Source organism: Amblyomma mixtum, chromosome 3 (genome assembly GCF_055824585.1).
Source record: "Amblyomma mixtum isolate Tamu chromosome 3, ASM5582458v1, whole genome shotgun sequence".
Taxonomy (NCBI): domain Eukaryota; kingdom Metazoa; phylum Arthropoda; class Arachnida; order Ixodida; family Ixodidae; genus Amblyomma; species Amblyomma mixtum.
Genome location: NC_143014.1, coordinates 86,402,338 through 86,420,563, shown reverse-complemented (window position 1 = coordinate 86,420,563; position 18,226 = coordinate 86,402,338). Strand labels below are relative to the sequence as shown.

Genomic DNA, 18,226 nt, shown 5'->3' with positions numbered 1-18,226 from the left:
TTGTGGCGCTGGTTGCGCGAGTGTAACGCAGCTTCTGCTCGCTCTCGACAGTCTGCATTCGGAAAAGTGGCTTTAAGATTGCGGCAGAAAGCTTCCCAGGACGTAAACGAAGCTTCATGGTTTTCGAACCATGTCCGAGCCGACTCTTCAAGTGCAAAATAGACATTGTGGAGCTTACGGTTGTCACTCCAGCCGTTGTAACGGGCAACCCGTTCGAAGATCTCGAGCCAATCCTCGGCGTCCTCAAACACGTCGCCATGAAACGACGGGGGTGTTCGTGGCTGATGACAGAGGATGTGCGCCGGGAGCGTGGTCTCAGTTGCCATGGCAGCTGGTGCCTCCGAAGAACGAGGGTGCGTCGCCCTGGTTGCAGCCGGAAGAAATTCAGGGGACGCTCCACGGAGGCGGCGGCCGCGGCGCTGGTGAACTGGGGTGAGATCCGTATTGGTCGGTAGCCTACGCGGGTCTGGAAGCGTACCCAGCACCTCCACCAGATTTGTCACGAATATTACACGGCACACCGTTAGATACACAAGAACTGTTCCAGTCTGCCGAGCGGTCACCAGCAAGCAGGCGAAGCACTACTTCTTCGTCCACTTGTAAGCTGTATCAATATATATATATATATATATATATATATATATATATATATATATATATATATATATATATATATATATATATATATATATATATATATAATTACGTTTCTCGTAATTGCTGGTTTCTGATTTATTCTGCCCTGTCTCATATGATCTTGTCATTCGAGAAAATTCGCACCTATTCTCTTTTATCAGAAAAAGGCTGAAATATTGTTTGCGTGGCATATTTTGGAAGAAGACATTTGAGAAATCAATGAGTGATCGCAGCATATTATTGAGCCAAATTTCTGCAGTATCATCACTGCCATGAAGGACATTGTCCAAAAGGTGTGTGTAAGCATAAGAACAATACTGCGCAGTATATATGATGGAAGCAAACAATAGCCGAAAGCAAGAAATATTGGTTTCCATCATTTTTTTTAATTCGTGGTTTTAATTGGGAAAATACTGCGTATGTATGTCATAACGAGCCCCTCATTTCCCTCGCCTTGTCTGCTCAACTGTGCAGTAGAGTACGATGCAGTGTAAATAACGCAATAAAGGTCTTCACTGTCGTCAAGGTGGACCACACACAGCTCTAAAAACCAATCATTTTCCTTTTTTGCGGAACTCACGTTTAATACCACGTCGTTTTCTGTCATTGTCAATTGGGTCAATATTGCTTACTTTAGTAGTTTTCGTCAAGTTACATGCGAGGAACCGTGCTCCCTGTAAACTGGTATGAAAGGCTTTAAAAATAAGCTTTCAATCGGGAACAAAAAGAACTTTACTCCTTTGGTTTTTGCTGCAGCCGTTCATGGTCGGGGATTTCAAATCAGTTAAGCAAAACAGGATGGCGCATGCGCGGCATATGCCCTTGCTTGAGGGTTATGAAAATAGCAGATGTTCTAGAACGCCAACGAAGGCTGCAGCCCTCGCTTTCGACTAAACATTCAGACCAAGCGAAATAGGACCGCTGTCTTCATTACTGCAAACGGCCCTCAAAGCCCTTCCCCAGTACGATGCCTGCAACAAAAAGGACAGCGCACGGCCGACATTGCAGCTGCTGCGTGTTTCCCCCATTAGTTGCAGCTGCACAGACTCCCTGCGTAGATACTCCTGTTGAAACAAACGCATTCGTTATCATTTAAACATACAGGGGATGAAATTAGTCGTTGAATTTGTCCTTCTAGGCATTCATTGTGCTCATGTTTTTAAGCATGAAATATTTTTCCACAAGTTTAGTCACTAGCTGGGAAAAGAAAAAAAATTATATGTGCAGGGCAAACTCAAATTTCGTCATAAAAGACTGCTCCATCCAAGTGGAGGATCGAAGAAAATACACTGAGGCTATTGGTAGGGGGGGGGGGGGGGGGGGATAAAATTTGGTCGGTCACCCACGCCGAAAAGACGAAATTAACAGATAAAGAGACATTGGCAAGAGAGGAATTCAAGCGCATCGCGAGATATGACTGTATATTGTCAGAGACGACATCTCAAGTTTCTTTCGCCGGGATAGTAAGGATGGTCAAAGTCTGGGATCTTGTGCTTCGGCATCAAGCGACTGGCCTGCCTGTTTAGCGCAGTGTCCAGTTCTAAACATAGCCCCAGCCAGAGTGAACGAAAATGTGTCCAATGATGTCTTGACATCGTCCGACAATACAGGGACAACACCAGCATTGCGCGCACTGGTCTTTGGAGAATAGGAAAAAAAAAGAAATAGCTCCCGAACGCCGCCCCCTGCTGCAGGCTGTGGTTATCCACAGGGCCTGCCTCACAGCCGGGGGGCAAGGACCGCCGAGGGAAACAGAGGCAGCAGCGTGAGCATTGCAGAGTCATATAGATGATAGCCGGTAATGTGTTGTAAGGACTTCTAACATTACAGCGTAACATTCGTGCGATCGATCCATCGATGTTTTCTTGCAGAATCTTTTTTGAAAACCAGGGTGCGCATGGCTTAAACGCGGGCAGATCATGCACGAGCACTGTCGTGCTTACCCACCAGTCAAAAACAAACAAACAAACAAAAATATTGTGCGTTGGTTTTGCCCAGCTGAGGCTAATTCGCCTAATTTCAGGCTCAAGTTGTACTCGCAACTCCTGCCCCAAGGCGGACTGCGGATTCGAAGGGTCGATTTCAATTTTTTTCTGATACCGATCATGTCTTAGTCCTTTTTCTGGAGGCATATGCACTATTACGCGCTTTTTCTATAATAGTCATCTCCTTTAATTTCAGACCACGTTTTGTTTTTCATGCTGTCCATTAATTTTATCCCGGTACAACGTCTATATCGCCGGCGATTTTCATTCCGCCGTTTTCTGATCCCATTAGGTTATCAACACAGCTGCGAGTCCCCAGGACCGAATGATTCGTTCTGGCCGGTAAGCACAGCTTGAGCTAGAACTACGCTGCCGCATTCAAAAAGCTTCGCCGTGTGACCGATCCGTAGAACGCGCAGCCAGAGTGTCTCATGGTCTTCGTGGCAGATATGGGAGTGTAATACTGCACTGTGGGAAACCATGCGAGAACAGCTTTTGGTAATGAGCGTGCTGCCTCAAGACTACCTCCAGCTTTAGTTTTCTTTGACGAGTTTATAAAAGCAGGGATGGGGCAGACAACATGGGGGAGGGGGTATCCCTGGCACCACTAACATCACTCCTAAAAGCCCAACTTTAACGCGACTCATTTATTGTATATTGTACAGTCGTCCCCGTACCTGTCTATCGCGGTCGAACTCCGTTCCGTCTGCACTCCGCAGCGCTCAGAGCGACGTCTAGCGGCAGCGCCTTGTTCGACAGCAGCATGTATATTGTCTGAACATCACATGTGCGCTCTCTCGAACCAGGCGGTGCCGCTAGACGTCGCTCTGAGCGCTGCGGAGCGCAGACGGAACGGAGTTCGACGATAGACAGGTATGTGTACGACTGTATATATACATCGAAGTGAAGAACTTGGTCAGGTGCTGGTAACGACGAACATCGGAAGCACGACCATTTACTGCACTTTGTTCAAGAGAATTTCGTAAAGAAAAAAAAACTGTAAAACATGTTTTCAACTGCTGACTCACCGTGGTTGCTAGGCGTTTTTCACGGCCTGCTGCTGTTCACAGAGGCAGTGACTCAGAATATAACGACTGGGCCACTCTTCTAATGGATGCAGTGCAAAAATGTCCGTGAATTACGATTCCATTCCACTTAGGCCGCCCCCTCTTCTTTACGGTCGAAACTGATATAGCTTGCTCTACACGCGGTTTTATATAGTTTTGGGGCGTAAAAATACAACACTTTTTTTCCCCACGAAACTTACGGAGGAAAGGGGTATAAATTGTGAATAAATGATTATTTCTGCAAGCTTTCGAATCAGTAATTGGTTTTTGACAGCCTGTCCACAACCTTCTGCAAGTACCTTGCTTTCACAAAACTGCGGTGTCCAATATGTTATAAAAAAATGACATGTAGGATAACAGTCATCTAATAGCGATAGGCGCAAGTCCTAAAATTCGGTCGCCATTCTTCTCTTGTTTAACGCAGGCTGCGGATTCCTTCTAGTCATTTTTGAGCCTTCACTTTGCAGAAAGGCACGAAGCACGATTTCGCGAGCTGATTGCTTCCATCCCATTCCCGATTTCGCCACCTCCCTGCAGAGGCGCTTCTTGGGCTTCTCGAGACGCCGAGCACGAGACACGCGCTGGAAAAGGCCTCGCGGCCGGGCCGGAGTGTCCCGCGGCCGGCCCGGGCCCGAGGCGGGCGAGACAAAGCCAGGCTGGGCGCCGGCGTCCCCTCTTAATTGCTCCCACATCAAAGCCGGCTGAGGAAACAGGATTCGAGACGGCGGGAGCACAAAACGACGGCCAGCGTGGCGCCAAAGAGCCGACCTCTGGAGCCAGAAGGCGAGAGCAATTGGGCAGCCCCGCTCGGCCGCGCCGAACAAAAGGAGTCCGGCGCGTCGGAAGAGCTGTCAGTCAACGGCCGGCCCGGGCATCGTGGTGCGGGAAGGAGAACGAGATAGAGCGGCCCGCGAAATAAAGGCGAGAGACCGAGAAACGAGAGAAGCGCCGCCGAGGAGACAATCACGATAAAGAAAAGATGCCGGGAAACGATAATAAGGAAAGAATAATAACGGCCATAATAACTCCGATTCTTGATGGCGTGGCCGCGAGGCCGCAGTGAGCGCCGTCGGCGGACGGACGTGGCATCAGATAACCGCCGGCGCCATTCAGTGCTTTGTTCGAAAAAATGGCCGAAATAACAGCGGCGGTGGTGGCAGGCAAGACAAAAATAAGGAAGATCCGGCGAGTAGCGAGCGCGTATGCACAAGGGATGGCCGCGATCGCCGGGGCTCCTGCGGGTGGCAATTACGGCGGCGGCAGTATACACCCCCCTCCGCCGCCGCCAACTGGCCGCCGCCGCCGCCGCACGGCGCTGCGACAAGCGGGGCCGCTGGCCGAAGACAAACAGGCGGACGCGGCGACAAGCGCCAAAGGCGTGAAGGGAACACCGAGATTGGCCGGGAATATTTTGCACGCCAGAAGGCGAGAGCGCACCAGAAAGCACCATTTGCCCCGCCCGTGCCGCGAAATGCCGTAAGGTTGCCTCGGCCCGCGGTTTGAAGAACGTTGGTGCTGCAGGGAGGCACTCGGAGCATCGCAATAATTCACAAATCCTGAACAAGTGTGTCACTCCATGAAATGTAAAAATCGTTGTTTGTATTTAGCTGTTGAAATTCAAATTTAAAAATATGCATCTTAAGAACGCCCTAAACCTATGCAAGTTATTAGGCAGTTAATAGCTCCTCTGTGATCTGAACTTTGTCATTATGGTGAATGCGAACTCTGTGTGGAGCTGTGCCGAGCTATCTTAATCTCACATGGATGCTTGACTGACTACGACATTGGGGAATTATTGAAAAGAGAACCATCATGATCTGGCACCGCACTTCTGTTAGTTAAGTTTCAAGTTGTAATCATTATAATTCCTGTGGAGCGGTGCGGATGAGCAACTTTCATTGCGAAGTGTCATCTTGCTAAAAGAACAGTGCGAAACTGTTGACTTCTTCATAATCGAAAATGCTTGCTGAGCTGCTTTGAAGGTGAGTGTTCGCTGGACGACTGGTCTCGTACATTCTCTTAAACATGCCATGGTTATGCAGGTGGCAAATATACTGGTAATAATATATAGGGTCCTATGCTACGTGCATCCACTTGGATGAGAAACTGTAGTATTGAACACAGAACACTTGACACTGCGTAGCCCTCCAATCTCTCTCTTTTACCCTTGAGTCGCCGCGGTGGCTCAGTGGTTATGGCCCTCGGCTGCTGACCCGAAATACGCGGGTTCGATTGCGGTCGCATATCGATGGAGGCGAAATGCTAGAGGCCCATGTACTGTGCGGTAGAAATTGACCAAAGTCCTCCACTGCGGCGTGCCTCATAGCCTGAGTGGCTTTGGGACGTTAAACCCCAGATATATATATATATATATATATATATATATATATATATATATATATATATATATATATATATATATATATATATTGCAGTTGTCTTTCACCTCCCCTCCAGAGTGAGCGACCCTCTTGTATTTGGTGACTGGTAGAGATCAGCTGTAGGGAACGAAGACTTGTTACTTTATGAAGTTGATAAGGAAGGAGTTTTTTTTTTTCTGATAACCTGGTGGCTTTGTACTGCGTCACTGCAGATGCTTGGAACTACACTTTTGGAAATTGAGTTGGAGAGTCGCACGCAATGTCTCTGTGCAGAGATGCGCTGCGCAATGAAACAGAAGGGAGAGCAACAATTAAAGCACGTGATTACTTGGTTTTCGTTAAATACCTGAAAAGCAACGTCTTAAGCGCCTAAACCATACCAGCTGGTGAACCGCGGCAAATAGGTATCCCCCCTTCTTCTATGACGTTGGCCGAGACGTGGAAGATGTCGCTGCGGTTTCCAGAAGGTGATTGTCGAGAAGAGGAAAAGAAAAGCAACAATAAATGTGGAGGGAGGGTGTGAGGAGGGGGAGCTAGACCGAGAGGAAACGTGAAATCACGCTGGGCGTATGGCCGTGCCATTGTTGCTTCCAGCTCCTCCGTGCAATAACCCTTTACTTCTCGTCGGTTTTCTTTTCCATTGTGTTTTTTTTTCTTGCGCCGAGGCTGCCATTCTGGCCGTCCGATTGACTTGCAAATGCCGGCCACACAGGCCGCGCCCTTCGTCAGCGGAGCCGCGATGCCCGTCGCCTCGAAGTCCACTGCCTCGAAGTGCAGTGCCGCGCACTGGCCCGCTCGGCCGGACGGCCGCGCCGGTAGCGCCCACCTGACCAGAAGCAACCCAATAAATCAAGCGTCCTATTATCTCGGCCGAGTAACTGCCACAGGAAACCAATACGTTTGCCGTAAACAGATGAATTATGAAAACCGCGAGTCTTCAGGGGCAATCCTCGGCGCCATAAATACTTCGCGCGGACCGGGCCATAATGGCAGCAAATACACAATAGCGGCCTTTTCCCTGAGCGTGTTTTCTCGCCGGGGCGTATTTTATTCGACATTAGCCTAGCAGTGCTAATAACAGGGAACGCTTTCTCGACCCGACGTCCGGCCGAAGAAAACCCAGCGTGCAAGCGACCGCGCGCCGCCGGCCCGCCAGCACCGAACGCAAACACGGCGGCAGAAACAGACGAGGAAGCGTAAATTTGCCGCGGCGGCCACTTTTCTCTCCACCTCTCCCTCCGTTTTCTTTTTCCTTTTCTTGGCAAATCGCCACGGGCACGCAGGGTTCCTTTTCCTTTTTTTTTTCTTTGCCGCTGGCGTCAGAATTATTTCATTTTTTTTTCCACGACGTCAGTTTCCAATCGAACTTCTTAAATGAAGGTAGCTACGCGGCGTGGGTGGAGCAGGGAGCCGCGGAGGAAAATTAGAAGGCGGAGTTATTAATTCTTATTGCGCTCACGCTAGGGACGGAGATGACCGTAAATTATGCGCGTCTTGCCGGAGTCTCCGCCGTGGTGGCGCTGTTCCTTGCTCGCGGCTGCCTCGCTCGTTGGGATCGCATCAATAATTATGATTTACAGGATAAATTAACGAAGGGCGCCACTCGCGCCGCCGCGCGGCCTCCTTGGCGGAAATATATTAATGGCTTCTGATACGACGGGGCAGACCGCGCGAACATCGAGCCCACGGAGGCGGCCCATGGTCCGGCGCTGCCGAGCATATTGACCGGCGGCGAACGTCCGGAACGCCTTGTTCACGGCTGGAGACTAATTAATCTTGAAGCTGCCTTCGCTACCATTCAAAACTCGTTAGATAAGAAAGGCACGTGTGCGCGCCAGTGTGAAAAAGAGAGAATTGCCACCCCGAGCCCTTTTGAGCTCAGAGAGACACCGCGTAGTGTCCCCCGAAGAGCACCTTTCGTGCCGACTGGAGCGTTTCGTTGTGAAACGGAGACGCGAAGCTCCCGGAGGAGTGTTAGTCTCAAACTGTTTGTATGTGCTTGTGAAGGAAGAAATAAGTGCCGAACGGCTCATGTAACATTAGCCAAGGGTTTAAAGATAGCGGGAACATCTTTCGATATTGAAACTGGTGCGGTATTGAGTAAAAATAAATTAACCAACGCTCAAACCATTGGGCACTAGCGCAGAAGCGTCAAATACAAAGTTACAAAGCCTCGAAAGAAATGACAATCGGCTTGGAACCCCAGTAAGCCTGTTTACACTGAGCATGTTTTTGTTTGTTTTTTTTTTCTCCAGAGCTGAAGGAACCTGCACAAACTCAAAAACCGGAGCAGAACAAAATGGTAGGCTCTTGCACGCTCTCGTACTGACTGCAGTTGTTACCAATTTTGTAGGGCCGTGTCGGTGGCCAGTGCAACACCGCCAAAGTTGTGACACCTTCACAAGAAAGATACTATTTTGAAAATGTCTTATCTTGGAGTTCTTTTTTATTCATGTGCTGCACATTTTCAATCTAAAACTTCGCGTAGCACCAGCGGTTAAAATTGGAATAATTAAATTTAGTTTATCGGTTTTATAGCCATCAAGTACACGAGCTTGCTCTTGGTGACCTCCAGCGATACTGCTTTAGTTTCTGATGACTTGTTATTAGTGGGACACTTAGGACATCTCCATGAAATTATTGTTCTCAGCAAAGAAAACGATTCTTTGGGCTCTTTGTGTATAAATTGATGTTTTCGAAAAGAACAAGTTTGCAACGTCTCGAAGTAAATGGCGATATAGCATAGTTTCAGGAATGCGCGTTCAAATCGTCGCCGACGCACGCATTTTACATGCAAAATCGGGCAGTGATAGCAACACCTGTATTTCCTTTTTTTTTTGTCTTTTCTGGATTATAAAAGCTCCGTTTTCGGTGAGAGTGGTCTCTATGTGACTAGAACACTGCGGCACCTCTGTACTCCATCGATTCAGGCCAACTACAACTTGTCCTCAGTGTCGCTTTAAATGAATTACTGGCTTTATGGGGCCCGTCCTGAGTTAGGATTGCACTCTGGCACACCTTTATCCAGTTTGTTTCTATGCCCAAGAATATTTTGCCATTTTTCTGCTGGCCCAGGTGAAAACACGCAATGGTACGGACTTGTCTTACCACGGGCACAGGAAATAAACATGCGTAAGAACTACTTAACTGGAAATTTGGTCTCCGTAGCATGACGTCACGCCCTATTTTTTTCTTGCTTGCCTTTGAAGCGGAATGCAATCGCGTTAGAAAATTTTATGGCGAGCCTTTCACTCTACCCTGTGCAACATTAACGAAGAAACCCACATTGGTTCCCATTTTAATGATAGGTAAAGACGGAAGGAAAGTGCATGCATGTCTGTTGATTACTTGCGACATGCCATGCGACCATGGAGGGCCGGTCGCTTGCTTTATATTGTCTCCGCACGCGTTTTTTTTTTCCATTTTTATATCTCTTCTGTCGTTTTCGTCTCAACCAGCATAGAGGTTCTGCCAATGAGATATTTTACAGATGCATCGCTTTCGACGTGAACTTAAGCTGGACATAGCGCAGTTTTTAAATTGGAATACACCGCGCAGAATAATAGACAGCGCGAGGTGGCAAAAAAATAGAATGAAATAAAAAGAAAAGTACCTGCTATGCATTACATCGGGATCAAGAATATGTCGCTGACAAATTCATTGTTCAATACCCCTCAGCGAAGCAGCCTTGGACTCGCAACATGCCGGCCGCCAAGCATGCAGCATTGACAGCGCTCCTGCAAGCTGTCGGCAAGGGCTCTCCCGAGTCATGGTGCTTGGGCAGGGACACGAAGAAAAGAAAGTGGCGCTCCTCGCTTTTCCGAAACGAGCCGAGGACAGACCAGCAGGCTTCATTAGCGCGCCTTGTAGGTGGCTCCAAGTTTCCCACCCCGCAGGTTCTCGCCCTGGCCGCGGGCGGCGCAGCGCCTTAAGACTTCATCGGAGCGTGTGCATCTCATTAATAACCCCGGGAGAGACGCGGCTGCGCACCACCCTTCATCAGCGCTAATGATCGACTGCCAGGCCGCAGCGCCTCTGCGATCGGTCAGGCGGGTGGACACCTGGCAGCGTCCTCGCGCCCGCTGCCTACGCGGCTAATTGCGTGCTCTATGGCGTTTATTCTGTTCTTAATTGCGGGTTGCGGCGAGCAGGGTGCCCGCCGTCGGCAATTACGCAACGCCATCAGCGGGGGCTTGCTCCTGGCACTCTGTTGTGCTTCACGTGCGAAGCTGCTTGCGTGCCGACCGCACGGCTGCCGGCGCGGGAAGAGGAACAAGAAACGCGAAAGAAGCGAAAGAGAAGAAAGGCTGTTCGCGCAACAGTCCGCTTTTTCTGGCGGCTGCTCGGGGAAAGAAAACGGTAGGTATGTTTCGTGCTACGCAATCGTCGCGTGAGCACGTGACCATTCGCTGCGGGATGAGCATGGCCTTCCTCCGCGAGGAGGTCGTGCGTGACATCATCAAGAACACTAAGCTGGCCATGCATCATGTTTCTCACCAGCCCGTACACGAAGCGAGGTACGCTGGGACCCGATCACACTTGTACGGAGCACGCCCTTCTTGCACACAAAACTTGCCCATCTTTCGGCGTCGATCCTGCAGTGGATATATTCTCTACACGGTGGTTCGAAGAACCGGTGCCAAGGAGCTGCGTGGGGACTCTCTTTCATTTCTTCAATTGAATCAGATGGACCGGGACACACGTCCGTATGCTCTTTCGGTGACTTCACATGCTGGCACTGTGAGACAAAATTCCTGACTTGAAATTAATATATTCATGAAATAATGGACGCCAAAAAACTGTCGCCACTCATAATAGTGAGAGAGAAGGCTGAAATATGATGCAGTCACCTGTTGGAAGCTTCAGTGTGCGGGAGTAATCAGCATTTTGTTGTTACTACTCTAACTGCCTCGAAGCACCTCTTTGCGTGTATAATTCTTCCTTTTGGTCACTGTCCTTACGCATTCCTGCGCTTGAGTACCCCTTTTAATACGGCTCTGAGGTTTAGCTGCGTGACCATGGCTTGACCGTTGGAGTGACCGTTGGCGTGGCCAAGAACGGCACAGGGCAGCCACGCGCTATTTTTCTGTCTCTCCTAAATTTCTTTCTACTGCTGGTTACTGGAAGCAACAAGTACGCAACCTAAATACCGAAAACCCGCAAAGAGCTGAAGAAAAAACCTCTTAATACTTACCTGAGTTACATTTGTGGACGCACACTTCCAAAAAAAGGAATAATGTATTTTACTTGCTTCGCTGCCTACCTTTTGTCACACCTTACACGAAATAGGAACTGTAAGCCATATGCGGTGTATACTTTACACGACATGCAGTATTTACGCACATGCTATTTTCGCTTCCCAGGCCTGAAACTTTCCCTCTTTTGTTGTGAAGTGCGTGTCCACAGTGTAACACGATTTTTAAAATATAAGCTCTAATGCAATGAGTTCAAAGTTGAATGGTCGACTCGAATAAAAAAAAAATCCCCGTTGAGTACCAGTTAAACGCGCAGAAGTTCAACTTTCCGAGTGGTGCTATGAACATGACGCAAAAAGTTCCGCTTCCAAACCTTCTCCCGTCTGACTTAATGCATATATATTTCACCACTGTCTGGCTGCTGATGTTTCAACTATACATGAGACTGCGTTTCTGAAAAGAACTTGGGAGTCATTTTGCTTCCTGCAATGTCGGCGCTGCAGGTAGATATCAAGGGTGCTGTCGTGTGTGTCATGGGCAATGGCAGCTTTATATGTGTGGACTTAGTACTGACGGCATAAATACAGTAGAGCTGACACCGATATGGCCAGAAACAGCGAAAAAAAAAAAAGCAGTCAACGGAACACACCCCTGGCTTTCACAGGCGTCGAACTCCTTCCTTTGTTTCAGCAAGTGGCACGTTAGGTCTGCTCACATGCTGCCTTATACATCAATTAATAAAAGGGATTCAGGAATTAGCCCCAAATGTTGAGTTTTCTGTATACTTGCTGGAAACAGGAGCAAGTCTTGGAGCAAGAAAGGAAGCAGCAAATCATCTGAGATAGATGAAAGAAAACAGGCAAGCGAAAAGGAGACAAAAAGAGAGTGTATACATCGGGACAAGTAATGCAAGGTCTGCTCGTATTGTCGGGCCCTAGACTCAATGATTAAAATATTCACCAAATTAAGAAATCACTCTACATCAACCCCTACATGTCCAACATCCTTGTACAAAAATTTTGAACCTTGGAAAATTGCACGGTACTGGTATAGAAATATTGAAGATAATGGTCCATTCTTCCGATATGTGGCGAAATCTTTCTTTTATAGTGTTTCCATTGCTTGCACTGAGCAGTTAAGACTGCCATTGAAATCCAATGGGGAACGCTTTTGACGATAGCAAAAACGTTAATAGCAAAAAAAAATTCAAGCCTGCTGACGGGAGATCTGCGGATATATTGATTGTTCTAGGGAACACTTGCAATATATTTAACAATTGTGCTCATAAGCTCGTTCCCGTTCAAAAATACTTTTGTCCAGATTTTTTGAGTATGGCGTGCGTTGAGGATAAGGCCAGATAACGATACATGGATCCTGCAGTGTGCTCAGAGCAGAAGTTTTCGCTGGTATTTGTGCAACATGATGCAATGCTGGTCTCAAGACTTGGGAAGTACGCTGTAGGTGCTACAAGATAGACTTGGCCTACACTTATCACACTATTCTCGACAGAACGCCGTAGCGAAGAGCGCAACGGAAATTTGAGCCAGGGTGGGAGCATTCCTGCCACTGATTCTACGTAATCTTCACTCAATGTACGTAAGAACGAGCCCATCGCACATCCTCATCATAAAGTTAGCGTGCTCTCATGAGATGCCCAAATTATTACTGGTACGAGAATGTGCCGAAAAAAAAAAAAACGCGACGCATTCATTCGCGCTTTTAAGCCCCCCTTTGCATACCCATCCTTTTATGTCTCCGTTCCTGGGCAGCACGTCAAAGACTCACCCTTAGGCTTTATTCATCGTTCTTACAGAGACTGTGGAAAATGTCAGAATGCGGCTTGTCTTTGTTCTAGGTCCTTTCCTTCGGTGTTTACCATCGTTGCTAAGGTGCAGAAAAGCAGCATGTGTGGCTGCCGATAAGGCCGCAAAGATTGTAGCATATAATCCATTCCCAGTTCTAGAGCTCCTCCGTGCGACGTTTCTGTCAAACTATAGTACTCAAGGAACCCCACATGACGATGCAAGCAGATTTTTTTTTTTATGTTAAATCGCCGCCTGGAAAAGGAATCAATAAATTCAGTTCATATTTGCTTTACACCGAACCCAAGTTTATGCAGAAGTGCACCAAAAGCCATAAACGAGACTTAAAAGAGAGGATCTTTCACATGAACGAAAACAATTCAAGGAATAGCTCTGCGGTCCATATAGAAGTGCTTTATGTCACAAATGCGCCAATGAACGGGTTACGATTATTCGCCTTAGTTATTGAACGTCTTCTATATGAGGCATTTTCTTTCTTACAAGTTAGTATTGTTTTCACAATGAACACATCTGTCGATGAAGTTTCCGCGAATGTTGCGTCGCAGAGACAGTCACTCTTTCGGTTTGGTTTGGTTTGGTTTATGGGGTTTTAACGTCCCAAAGCGACTCAGGCTATGAGAGACGCCGTAGTGAAGGGCTTCGGAAATTTCGACCACCTGGGGTTCTTTAACGTGCACTGACATCGCACAGTACACGGGCCTCTAGAATTTCTCCTCCAAAGAAATTCCGCCGCCGCGGCCGGGATCGAACCCGCGTCTTTTGGGTCAGCAGCCGAGCACCATAACCACTGAGCCACCGCGGCGGCACAGTCACTCTTTCACCGCTCTACGTAAAGTGCGTGCAACAGTGGAGAAACCAAAAGTTGAATAGGAGAATCGTATGGCTGAACCAGACATTTTCAATGCTTCTAATGTAAAGGGTTTTATTTGGAGCGAATATATTTCAAAGCGTATAGTATCATGCATTAATTACGCTTCGTTGCCGCCTAGTCTTCACCTAGAACACCAATAGACTTGCTAGTTTTTTTCATGCGTCTAACTACTTTTTCTGACTTGCGACGAGCAGGCATTCTGCTCTTTCATCCCTGCAACAAACCGCGAGGAGTGAATCGTCCTATTCTCGAAGCTCAGTCCCTGTCACCCTAAAATTTTGCATGCTGTACTTTCTGTTGTTTGCTTTCGAAGCGTAAATAATTCAGCGTGATAACAGCAATTCAGTCAAAATGTGCGCACTGATACAGTCACATACTCTGCGACAAAACGCAAAGAAAAAAAACTACTTCCCCAAATAAAAAAAAAATGAATTCTTTATCGTAACCAGCCTACGCGTATACGCAGAGCTGGACGATGTATGCGTTCTTGAATTATTTACCGCAAAGGTAGAGCACTAAAATTTTCTCGAGAGGTGCCGACTTTCGGCAGGGGTGCCACGATTCGTGTACGCGAGCTCCTCTGCTCGAGAAACGCCTGCGCTCGAAGAACGCCTGAGCGCTGCATAGCGGCAGGGGGGGGGAGCACAGCCGGCTGCTCCCGGACTCGAAACACCGAAAAGGGTGACTAAAGTTTCCTACTTCTCTTCTTTAATGGGTAGAGGTGCAGAGGCACGGTAAAATCGAACTAAGCGAGTACGGCAAACACGAAGAGCAGCGCAGCAAGCACTGAAGCAGCGAGGACAGTTGGCGCAAGTATAGCGTTGGTCATTACCAATTCAAAGACATTAAGCCGGCTGTCAACTAAGCGCGATAAGAATTGTACCCGGAGGAGTCCTTTGGGCACCGAAGGGTCTGCCCTCGCTAAGTCCGGTATTGATCGAATCGCCATAACGGCACTGGTAGGCTTTTAGGCCGTCCTCGCGTCTTAATTAGTAAAATGTCTCTGGAAGCGGGGGAGTCTCAATGAGTGGGCGGGCGAACGAGTTATCACGGGCACTCCTCTACTCGCCACCGCGCCACAGTATACGGTGGCGAGTAGAGGAGGCAGCCAGAATCGGTGACAGTGACAGCGACTGTCCCACTCTCTAGGTTATCTCTCTGTTTTTATACATGCATTTGTATGTGCACACGGCTAGAGTCAGAATTACTCAGCAATGCACTCGTGCTTTGTGCCTCCCGCCTTTTGCGCAAAACAGAATCATGTTTTGTACTACAGACATACAATAAATGTAAGATGATCTGTCCATGAAAGAACTAAATGGATTAAGACACTAGGGGTGTGCAAATGTAATTCCTCTCGATTTCGAATCGAATACGCACAGTTAGCATCGAATATCCGGCCAAATATGGAATAATGAAGAGAATATACATTTAATCATCATGAGATTTTTAATTTAACTTAGAAAAGCATGAAGCTTTGTTGAAAAAATGTGACAGTATATATCATAGTGCTAAAAGCATGGTTTTCATCGATAAGGTCACAGTCTCCATCACAGCCAAGATTGTTGCTTTGATTCAGGATTTGATTCAGGAACACTTGAGTTGTCCCTATAGCATCGTCCTTGAACGTCTTTCTGAATATTTCAAGAGTTTCCGTTCTACGTTTTTACGACAAAAAAATAGAATGTCACCGGCGCACGCTGTTCACGAAAATCAGCCATTGCAAAAACGACACTCACACAAAACAGTCGTCACTCTAAAACTCTGCCTAAACAAGTCGGGCCTCCTTCAGCGACGGCACTCGGCTTACTGACCCTGGAATGTTCGTTCTATGCGCTCCTAGTGGCAAAACGCGGTGCCACAGAAGGTCTACCGATTAAAAAAATTAGTTCGGATTCTTTTGGGTACCCCCTGGTATGTGGCAATAGTATACTGTAACTTGGAATTTCCCTGCCCGTTCCATGGACGTTGCGATCGTTATTTGTTGTGACAATCGCTCATATTTTGTCAAACATGAAGCAATATTGTCAGCACAGTGGCTGTCAGTTATGTGACGTGTTGGGTGTGAACAGCATCATAAGCATGAATCAGGACTTTTTTCTGGGCTAGTTGGTAACCACTGCGCGAAAGAACCTAGACGAGAGGGAACACACAAGCGCCCGTCCTGTCTTGTGTGTTCTCTCTTGTCTAGGTTCTTTCGCGCTGCGGTTCCCGTCAATTAATCGTAAGCATGGAGTGAGCAGAAAGCAGGTGCAGCTTCCGTAACTTCATATTATCATACAGTGTTATGTGTCGCTGTCGAATGCAACAAGATGGAGGGGGGGGGGGGGGGGGTCCATAATCAGTGGCCCTGTTTGTCTCCGCTTTCACCACATTCTACGTGTCTCCAAACCTACAGTGCTTCTCGAGCTCCTCGTCAGTTTCGTGGGTGCCAGTGTCTTCAGTAAAGTCGGGAACACACCACCCTTCTCTTTCTTCTCCGCTTCGCAGGCGGCTCACTGTAATCGTCTCTATCCATAGCCCGAGCGGACAGAGACAACAAAATCGCATGCACAGTCGTGCGCTCTCCACGACACAACGCCATCACCCATCCCAGCATGGCCAACAGGACGGTCTGCGATGCCGGTATTTTTTTGTGTGCCTTTTGCTGAAACTCGCTGAGCCCTGTTCGCTGACAAGGAAACCAACATTTGTAGAATGAACTTCAAGATATTCGATTTGTATCGAATATTCGCGTATTCGAAAATATTCGAAAGCGCATAGGCGACACAGCTGCCCAGAGGTGCCCGAATATTGAATTATAATGCTGGAAACCTGCATTCGAGAGTCGAATATTTGTCCACACGTAAAAATACTTTCTTTTTTTGTTCTAACGTTCTGACTCCGACACTTCCCAACCACATGATGAAAGTGCTCGCTCCGCTTTCATCTGACGGACCTACAAACAGCTTCGTGACGGTGAAGCGCAGTCCGGGCTAATTAGGAAATTCCCTCGTTTCGCTTTTGTACGAGCGAAGATGAGGAAGCTGCCGTGTGTGCAGTTTCACTGCAACGGTGAGCGTCCGAACACGCCGCCAGCGCGAACACTGCGCTCGCATCGGCGTTTGCGTGCAAGGGGCACAGGGGGAAAGCGTGCCGCTCTTTGAGCCACTTTCTTGCCGTAATGTCGCAGCGAGACGAGACTGGCGCACACACGGACGCTGTAAAGCAAGGCCAAAGCGAAACCAAAACTAACAGGCTTAACAGGTCGTAAGAACTAAAGCTGGAGTAATATTAATTACTCTCCTCGCGCCCGAATTTTCACACTCAATTCACGTTATTTCCCTTTTTTCAAACGGAGCGATCGTAATTAGAAGACGAGGAATCGAATAAACGACTGCTGCGCCCGGATAATTCCCAATAAATTCCTACGCAAATGCGTGAATACACGTAATATAAGTGCCTCCGATTTCATCTCCAGCTTCACCTGCAGTTCCGACTCGTTCTTAGTCTGCGTCGCCCTAGTGTAAATAGCTCAAGCAACGCCCTGCCTTGAAAACAAAGTGGCACCTCGCAGCAACTCCTAAGATCTAGAGGCAACGTTTGCGCGGATGTATAGTCACATATATCGAGACTTACTAGCCAGGTGGTCATGAACACTTTACCCTTTTTTTATTACCTTTTGCGCACAGCTGTGACACAGACTATACGTGCGCTTAGCGTGCAGTCTCTAAGACCAGGTGGCAGTACTGTCGACCCAAGTTCAATCCCTTAAGGGGGTTTCATTAGGGTGTTCCCTTGGCCTTCGTTGTATTCTGTGGTTTTCACCGCCAGTTTACAGGAGGTATTCAGAGGCTTGGATTGCGAACAGTGTGGGATAACAGCTAATGGAGAATAGCTCAGTAATCTGCGATTCGCTGATGACATTGCCTTGCTAGGTCACTCAAGGGATGAACTGCAAAGCATAATCAGTGACTTTAGACAGGTAGAGCATATCGATGGGTCTAAAAATTAATCTGCAGAAAACAGCCTCGTGAGGGAACAGCAGTTTATTATTGGCAACGAGGCGCTGGAAGTGGTAAGGGAATACATCTACTTAGGGCAGGTAGTGACCGCAGGTCTGGATCACGAGAGGAAAATAACTAGAAGAATAAGAATATGGTGCAGCTCATTTGACCGGTTCTCTCAGATCACAAATGGCAGTTTACCAATATCCCTCAAGAAAAAAATATATAACAGCTGTATCTTACCAGTACTCATCTATGGGGCAGAAACGTAGAGGCTAAGGA

The 18,226-nt window shown here is 47.7% G+C and overlaps 1 protein-coding gene across 14 annotated transcripts in view; it reads left to right on the top strand.

The window, feature by feature from the left end:
* LOC149350833 (thiamine-triphosphatase-like) overlaps positions 1-18,226 on the top strand; it is a 663,235-nt gene that overhangs the window by 412,959 nt on the left and 232,050 nt on the right. For 5 of the 14 annotated variants that reach the window (XM_089580013.1, XM_089580012.1, XM_089580015.1 and 2 more), the window contains one exon: positions 8,325-8,371. The exons of the other annotated variants lie outside the window; for them this stretch is intronic. The gene's annotated coding sequence lies outside the window, so the exon portion shown is untranslated. The remainder of the gene's footprint in view (positions 1-8,324; positions 8,372-18,226) is intronic. 14 annotated transcript variants of the gene reach the window in all.